Below are 7500 nucleotides of genomic sequence, written 5' to 3' on the forward strand. Positions count from 1 at the left end.
ATAGATAGATAGATAGATAGATAGAATAGATGATAGATAGATAATAGATATAGATAGATAGATAGACAGAATAGAAATAGTAGATAGGAACGAGAAATAGATAGATAATAGATAGAGAACAGATAGATAGATAGATAGATAGTAGAGATAGAGATAGATAGATAGATAGATAGATAGATAGATGATAGATAGATAGTAGAAGAGATGTGAGAGAAAAGAAAGAGAGGAGAGAGAGGAGAGAGAGAGCGAGAGAGAGAGAGAGAGAGAGAGAGAGAGAGAGAGAGAGAGAGAGAGAGAGAGAGACAAGCAAATTGAACAGGAAAAGTCAAAAGACAACTGAACAAACACAAACACAGGCCTACACTAAACTGGAGAATAAAATTGTAGAGTAAACCAATATGAAATAATGACGGAATAATAATAGATTATTTGTTCTGTCCCGAGGCAACATCCGGAAATTCCCGTTTATCGTGTAAACTGATACGGATAACAACGACAAAACGGTTAGTTTTCATTTTAGTCTGATTATTATAATAATATTGACTTTAAAAATCTATGATATTATGAGATGATGACGGAGAGACTGAAGAATTTGAAATCACATAACATTTTATATGACGTAATAAGTTATATAGTTGGATGTGATTTTAATTTATAAGTGTAGTTATTAAAGTTTTAGTTTTATGGCTAAAATTGTATTTTTGTAAAAAAAAAAAAAAAGTCTTTTTTTTTTCTTTTTTCTTTTTGTGACTAATGGCTGGATAATAATGCTGTCGTTCCTTGGATAACCCATATTTAAAAATTTGGCCAGAAAACTCGTCCTTCACATAATATTGATCGATTTAAATGACCCTCATCTTGGCAAATAAATACCAAAAAAAAAGAAAACAAAAAAAAAAAAAACTCTCACACCTGGGATTTTATTAAAGACTTCGGGAAGTCTCAGGTTTGAGATTTTTTCTTCTTTTTTTTTTGTTGTTGCCAAGATGAGGGTCATTTAAATCGATCGATATTTGAAGGACGAGTTTTCTGGCCAAATTTTAAAATACGTGTTTTTTCAGAGTTCAGCGTTATAGTGGAACCAGATTCTATGCTAGTCATTTGACATTCCATGGGGCAGACATTTTGATGTGTTATACATAATACATACTGACTTACTATGGCATAATGCGTATCTAAAATTTTGACCAGAAAACTCGTCCCTCAAAATATATCAATCGATTAAAATGACCCTCATCTTGTTAGATAAAACTCTCAAACCTGGGACTGAGTCACGAAGTTTTTCTTGAAATTCCACATTTGAGAGTTTTTGGGAGGAGGGGGGAGGGGGATGGGGGGGATGGAGATGAGGAGAAGGAGAAGGAATACCGAACCTGGAAGAGGAGGTTGGGAATTAGAGGAGGTTCTTGGAGAGAAAGACAGGGAGAGAAATGAAGAAAGGGGGAGAAAGAAAGAATGAGGGAGACTGAAAGAATGACACTAAAATAGAGAGAGAAAGAGAGAAAAAGAAATAGGGAGGGAGAGAGAGAGAGAGAGATAGATAGATAGAGAGAGAGAGAGAGAGAGAGAGAGAGACTAAGACAGAGATAGAGAGAGAGAGAAACTAAGACAGAGATAGAGAGATATATATACAGATGGGATGTGAAAACTACATTTTTTCTCGTTGAAATCACAAGGTTGAGAGAGAGAGAGAGAGAGAGAGAGAGAGAGAGAGAGAGAGAGATAGATAGATAGAGAGAGAGAGAGACTAAGACAGAGATAGAGAGATAGAGATAGACAGATGGGATGTGAAAAATACATCTTTTTCTCGTTGAAATCACAAGGGTGTATTCTATCTTATGAAATAGCTTGTCACAGAGAACGTGTGTATGTGTGCGTGTGTTGTGTATGGGTGTGTATGTGTGTGTGTGTGTGCATGTGTGTGTGAGCCTGTGTGTGTGTGTGTGTGGATTCAAGAAATAACATGCTGTGATAAGGATCATGGATGGAGATGTGATTTTGGAAATATAAAATGTGGTGGTAGTTGTTTTGGTTGTGGTGGAAATCAGGGGTGTTGTGGTAGTGGACGTATTTGTCTCTGGGATGGCAGTGGTTGTGGTGGTGGTGGTAATGATAATGGTGATGATGATGATGATGATGATGATGATAATATAGATGATGATGATGAATATGATGATGATGATGATGATGATGATGATGATGATGATGATAATGATGATGATGATGATGATGATGATGATGATGATGGTGATGATGATGATGATGATGATGATGATGATGATGATGATGATGATGATAATGATGATGAAAATTGTAAAAATTAATGAGGACAAATAAACAGTCATCATTAAACAAACAAACAAACATATAAAAAGACAACCAATCTTTATAATTAATCAAGCAATTAACAAGGCACCAGAGTTGAAACGAGTAAGTACACAAATAAATAACATGTTTATACTCACTCAAATATCCCAACTGCCAGTTCCTGACTTCTTCTATGAAAATCCAACGTGAGTAATTAATAAAACTTGTTGTTTGTCGTGCAGGCCCACACTCACATACACACACAATGTATGTATCGATTTGATGTCACAGCCCCAGAGATAACGTCATTGAACAGTCCATGGACATTTCATTATCTATTTATTTGTTCATATTATTCCAGTTCCAAAATTATTGACAATACAACAAAACTAACAAGTTAGAACTGTCTGTTGTAACTGTGGCATGTGCTTGATTCAGTTAGTTCCTGAAAAAAAAAAAGAAAAAAAAAAAACAACAGTAAGAAAATGAAAAATAAAGTGAGCTTTTAAATAGATGGATCGAAGTTGGCGTCCTCGGGTGTTTGTTTGTTTGTTTGTTTTTTTGTTTTTTTTTTTTGTTGTTTTTGTTTTTGTTTTTGCCATCTGAGTTTATGAGTCATTCTCACTAAATTGTATAAACGTTTAGGGTTACATATTGTTTTGTGTGTTGGTCCGTTATATTTCCGCATGGCAATGTTGTGACTTCTTAGCCAAGCGCATACTATCTATAGCCTGACACAAGAACCGTAGCCATCGTTAACTTATAGCCTGACAGTGACCAAAAAAGTTACGTCAAAATGCCAGTCTTTGGCCACAAAAGAAAACAAATTGTGAGTTGTATTCAATGGTTCAGCCAATGAAATAACTTGTTTCCATGAGCTCTACTAACGACAACTCACTGGGCGGTGAAAAATCCAAGTGATGACGTCAAACTGCCAGTCCTTTTGGGTTTCAGTGTCAGGCCGTAGCCATCGTTATGTTATGGCCTGACACTGAAATCCAAAAGGACTGGCATTTTGACGTCATTATTTGCTTTTTGCACCGCCTAGTGAGTTGTCGTTAGTAGAGCTCATGGAAACAAGTTATTTCATTGGTTGACCTATTGAATACAACTCACGATTTGTTTTCTTTTGTGGCAAAAGACTGGCATTTTGACATCATTTTTTGGTCAGTGTCAGCGTGGACTTCGTAAAGTTATGGCCTGATACTGACCAAAAAATGACGTCAAAATACCAGTCTTTTGCCACAAAAGAAAACAAATCGTGAGTTGTATTCAATAGTTCAACCAATGAAAAAACTTGTTTCCATGAGCTCTGCTAACGACAACTCACTAAGCGGTGCAAAAACCAAATAATGACGTCAAACTGCCAGTCCTTTTGGATTTCAGTATCAGGCTATAACATAACGATGGCTCCGGTATCAGGCCATGACTAAACGAAGGCCATGGTCAAGCTACATATAAGTTAACTTGAAGACTGACATTTTGACGTCATTTTTTGGTCAGTGTCAGGCTATAAGTTAACGATGGCTACGGTTCTAGTGTCAGGCTATAATATGTTAACGATGGCTACGGTGTCAGGCTATAGATAGTATGAAGTTGACGTCACTCGGGTCTTTGTTAATGTTATTTTGCAATCCGCGTTCATGAATAAATCTCACTAAACTGTATTAACCAGATAAAAAAGTTTAAGGTTACAGATGGTTTTGTGTGTTGGTCCGTTATACTTCCGGATGGCAATGTTTTGAACTTCTTAGCCAAGTGCATTCTATCTATAAATTTACGATGGCCACGCTCTAACCTTCTTCAATCACCGATCACCACACCATACCTCCCACCTCCCACCTCCCACCTCTCCCCCACCCATCTCCCCGTGGCCGTCTCCCCTGTACCCCTTTTAACTGTCCTATCGCTATCGATCAAATGTTTGTCACGGGAATAATGAGGAGGAGGAGGAGGAGGAGGAGGAGGAGGTGGAGGTGAGTGATTGGGGGAACGAATAAGTGAACAAGTTGAACTTTTATAGATAGTATGCAGATGACGTCACTCAGGCCTTTGTTATTGTTTTTGCCATCCGCGTTTGTGAGTTGTTCTCACTAAACTGTATTAACCAAGACTATAAAAGTTCATGGTTACACAGAGTTTGTGTGTTGGTCCGTTATACTTCCGGATGGCAATGTTGTGAACTCCTTGGCCATGCGCATTCTATCTATATATAGAGCAATAACCACTATAGATAGTATGCGCTTGGCTAAGAAGCTCATAACATTGCCATCCGGAAGTATAACGGACCAACACACAAAACTGTGTGTAGTATCCATGAACTTTTATAGTCTGGTTAATACAGTTCAGTGAGCATTACTCATAAACGCGGATGGCAAAAAAACAATAACAAAGACGTGAGTGACCTCATCTTCGAACTATCTATAGATAGAATGCAGATGACGTCACTCAGGCTTTTGTTATTGTTTTTGCCATCCGCGTTTGTGAGTTGTTCTCACTAAACTGTATTAACCAGACTATAAAAGTTCATGGTTACACAGAGTTTGTGTGTTGGTCCGTTATACTTCCGGATGGCAATGTTGTGAACTCCTTGGCCAAGCGCATTCTATCTATAGATAGTATGCAGATGACGTCACTCAGGCCTTTGTTATTGTTTTTGCCATCCGCGTTTGTGAGTTGTTCTCACTAAACTGTATTAACCAGACTATAAAAGTTCATGGTTACACAGAGTTTGTATGTTGGTCCGTTATACTTCCCAATGGCAATGTTGTGAACTCCTTGGCCAAGCGCATTCTATCTATAGAGCAATAACCACTATAGATAGTATGCGCTTGGCTAAGAAGTTCACAACATTGCCATCCGGAAGTATTACGGAACAGCACACAAACCTACGTGTGACAAAGAGCTTGTATAGATAGAACGAAGATGACGTCACTCTGGTCTTTGGTATTGTTTTTTGCCATCCGCGTTTATGAGTAATGCTCACTGAACTGTATTAACCCGACTACAAACTTTCATGGATATACACAGTTTTGTGTGTTGGTCCGTTTTATTTCCGGATGGCAATGTGATGAGCTTCTTAGCCAAGCGCATACTATCTATAGTTTGTTTTATAGATAGTATGCAGATGACGTCACTCAGGCCTTTGTTATTGTTTTTGCCATCCGCGTTTGTGAGTTGTTCTCACTAAACTGTATTAACCAGACTTTAAAAGTTCATGGTTACACAGAGTTTGTGTGTTGGTCCGTTATACTTCCGGGTGGCAATGTTGTGAACTCCTTGGCCAAGCGCATTCTATCTATACAGTTTAGTGAGAATTACTCATAAACGTGGATGGCAAGAAAGAAAAAAAAACAATAACAAAGACCTGAGTGACGTCATCTATACGTGCTCAAAAAGCTTAGGTGTCCTATTAGTATTTTCACCATCCCAGGCCTCAGACAGCCCCCCCCCCCCCCCCCCCCCCCCCCGGGCCGCTCTCTACTATTCATGGCTCAAGTTTTAATTTGCTTGTTTGCTTTTTAAAAGGTGAGGGTTTTTCTTATTTAGCGCAATATCCACTAAACGTGCTCAACACGCTTTACAAATGGACCCTGACTAACAGCAACACGTAACAAGTATAGAAGAGACATGACATGACGCCTGTTAGGCGAAATTACATATTTTTTTCCAAGTTATTAATTTACAGCTGAGTACGATGAGAGAATGCGAGTAAATAGAATTTTCCAAGAAGGACTCAACAATGCCCTATAGTTTGACGTCATTTTTTAGATAAATGCAGCGTCTAGTGAGTTGTAGTTAGTAGAGCTCATGGAAACAAGGGACTCCATTGGTTGGACTATTAAATGCAACTTACGATTTGTTTTCTTTCCAGTCTTTTTTTGGTCAGTGTCAGGCTATAGATAGTATGCACTTGGCTAAGAAGTTCACAACATTGCCATCCGGAAGTATAACTGGCCAACACACTAAACTGTGTGTAATCATGATCGTTTCTATCTAAACGTGCTCAAAAAGCTTATTTGTTTGTTTGTTTTTAAGGGTTTAACGGCGCTTGCAACACATAAAGGTTATATCAGCGCCAGTAAAAAGGAAGAAAATGGGATAGTAAAAAGTTCTAGAATTACAAATAAAGCACCCAAGAAAAAGTAAGACATAGGGGAATTGGGAACAAATAGAGATCAGATGTAGATTCCAAGAGCACACTATCAAAGTACTTAGTTTGAGACCACCTATAAGTCTCATCCGGACACAAGCAGAAAATCCAACAAAGAGGAATACACCCAAATGCTTACATTAAACATTAAAAATAACAATTATAATAATACATAATAGAGAGATGATTTACAAGGAAAAAAATATCATCTCCCAAAACGATAACTATGCATTTGACTGTTTCCTTCCCAGCTAGGACTCCGACGAGGGCCAGGAAAAAAAACCAAGTAATCCCATTCCAAGACAAAGACAGAAAGCATGTTGGATAACAGATATAAGGGGATAGAAGACACAGTATGTACCTCCCTGCCCGCTATGGGAGGTCAGGATCCCGACCCAGTCAAAAAGCTTAGGTGTACTTTTATTATTTTCACGATCCCAGCAGTCCTCAGTAAGTTGACGTCACTCTGATCGTTGTTAATGTTTTTTGCTATCCGCGTTCTCGAGTAATTCTGACTAAAATGTATTATCCAGACTACAAACGTTTAAGGTTACACCTATTTTTGTGTGTTGATGAATTATACTTCCGGATGGCAATGATGTGAGCTTCTTAGCCAAGCGCATACTATCTATAAGTTTACGATGGCTACGGTTGGTGGCACTCCGGGGCTTTTTTGAACTAACCCCTTCGAGCATTGTCACTGCCTTCGAGAGACTTAAGGCAAACCCAAAACGGAGACTGACTCCGACGACCCGGCACTGCCGTCCTCTGTCGTCATCCGGATAAAGACGTCGGGCACGGACAAAATACTAAGGATAAAGAGAAGAGCCGCCAGACCTACCCATACCAAGCTCGGTAAACGGCAGAGGACGTCGGTGGTGCTTGGTATGGTAGGTCTAGCGGCTCTTCTCTTTATTCTCAGTATTTTGTCCGTGCCCGACATCTTTATCCGGAAGAAGGGCAGAGGACGGCAGTGCCGGGTCGTCGGAGTCAGTCTCCGGTGTGGGGTTAGCCTTATGTAATTATGGATTAGCACTCAT

General features: G+C 38.9%; 1 protein-coding gene across 3 annotated transcripts in view; it reads right to left on the reverse strand.

The window, feature by feature from the left end:
- Positions 1-7500, reverse strand: part of LOC144958362 (muscarinic acetylcholine receptor gar-2-like) — a 488871-nt gene that overhangs the window by 360673 nt on the left and 120698 nt on the right. For all 3 annotated transcript variants that reach the window (XM_078890317.1, XM_078890315.1, XM_078890316.1), the window contains one exon: positions 2466-2752. The gene's annotated coding sequence lies outside the window, so the exon portion shown is untranslated. The remainder of the gene's footprint in view (positions 1-2465; positions 2753-7500) is intronic.

This window comes from Berghia stephanieae, chromosome 12 (genome assembly GCF_034508935.2).
Source record: "Berghia stephanieae isolate SIO BIC M18660-M18661 chromosome 12, UCSD_Bste_1.3, whole genome shotgun sequence".
NCBI classification, from domain to species: Eukaryota; Metazoa; Mollusca; class Gastropoda; order Nudibranchia; family Aeolidiidae; genus Berghia; species Berghia stephanieae.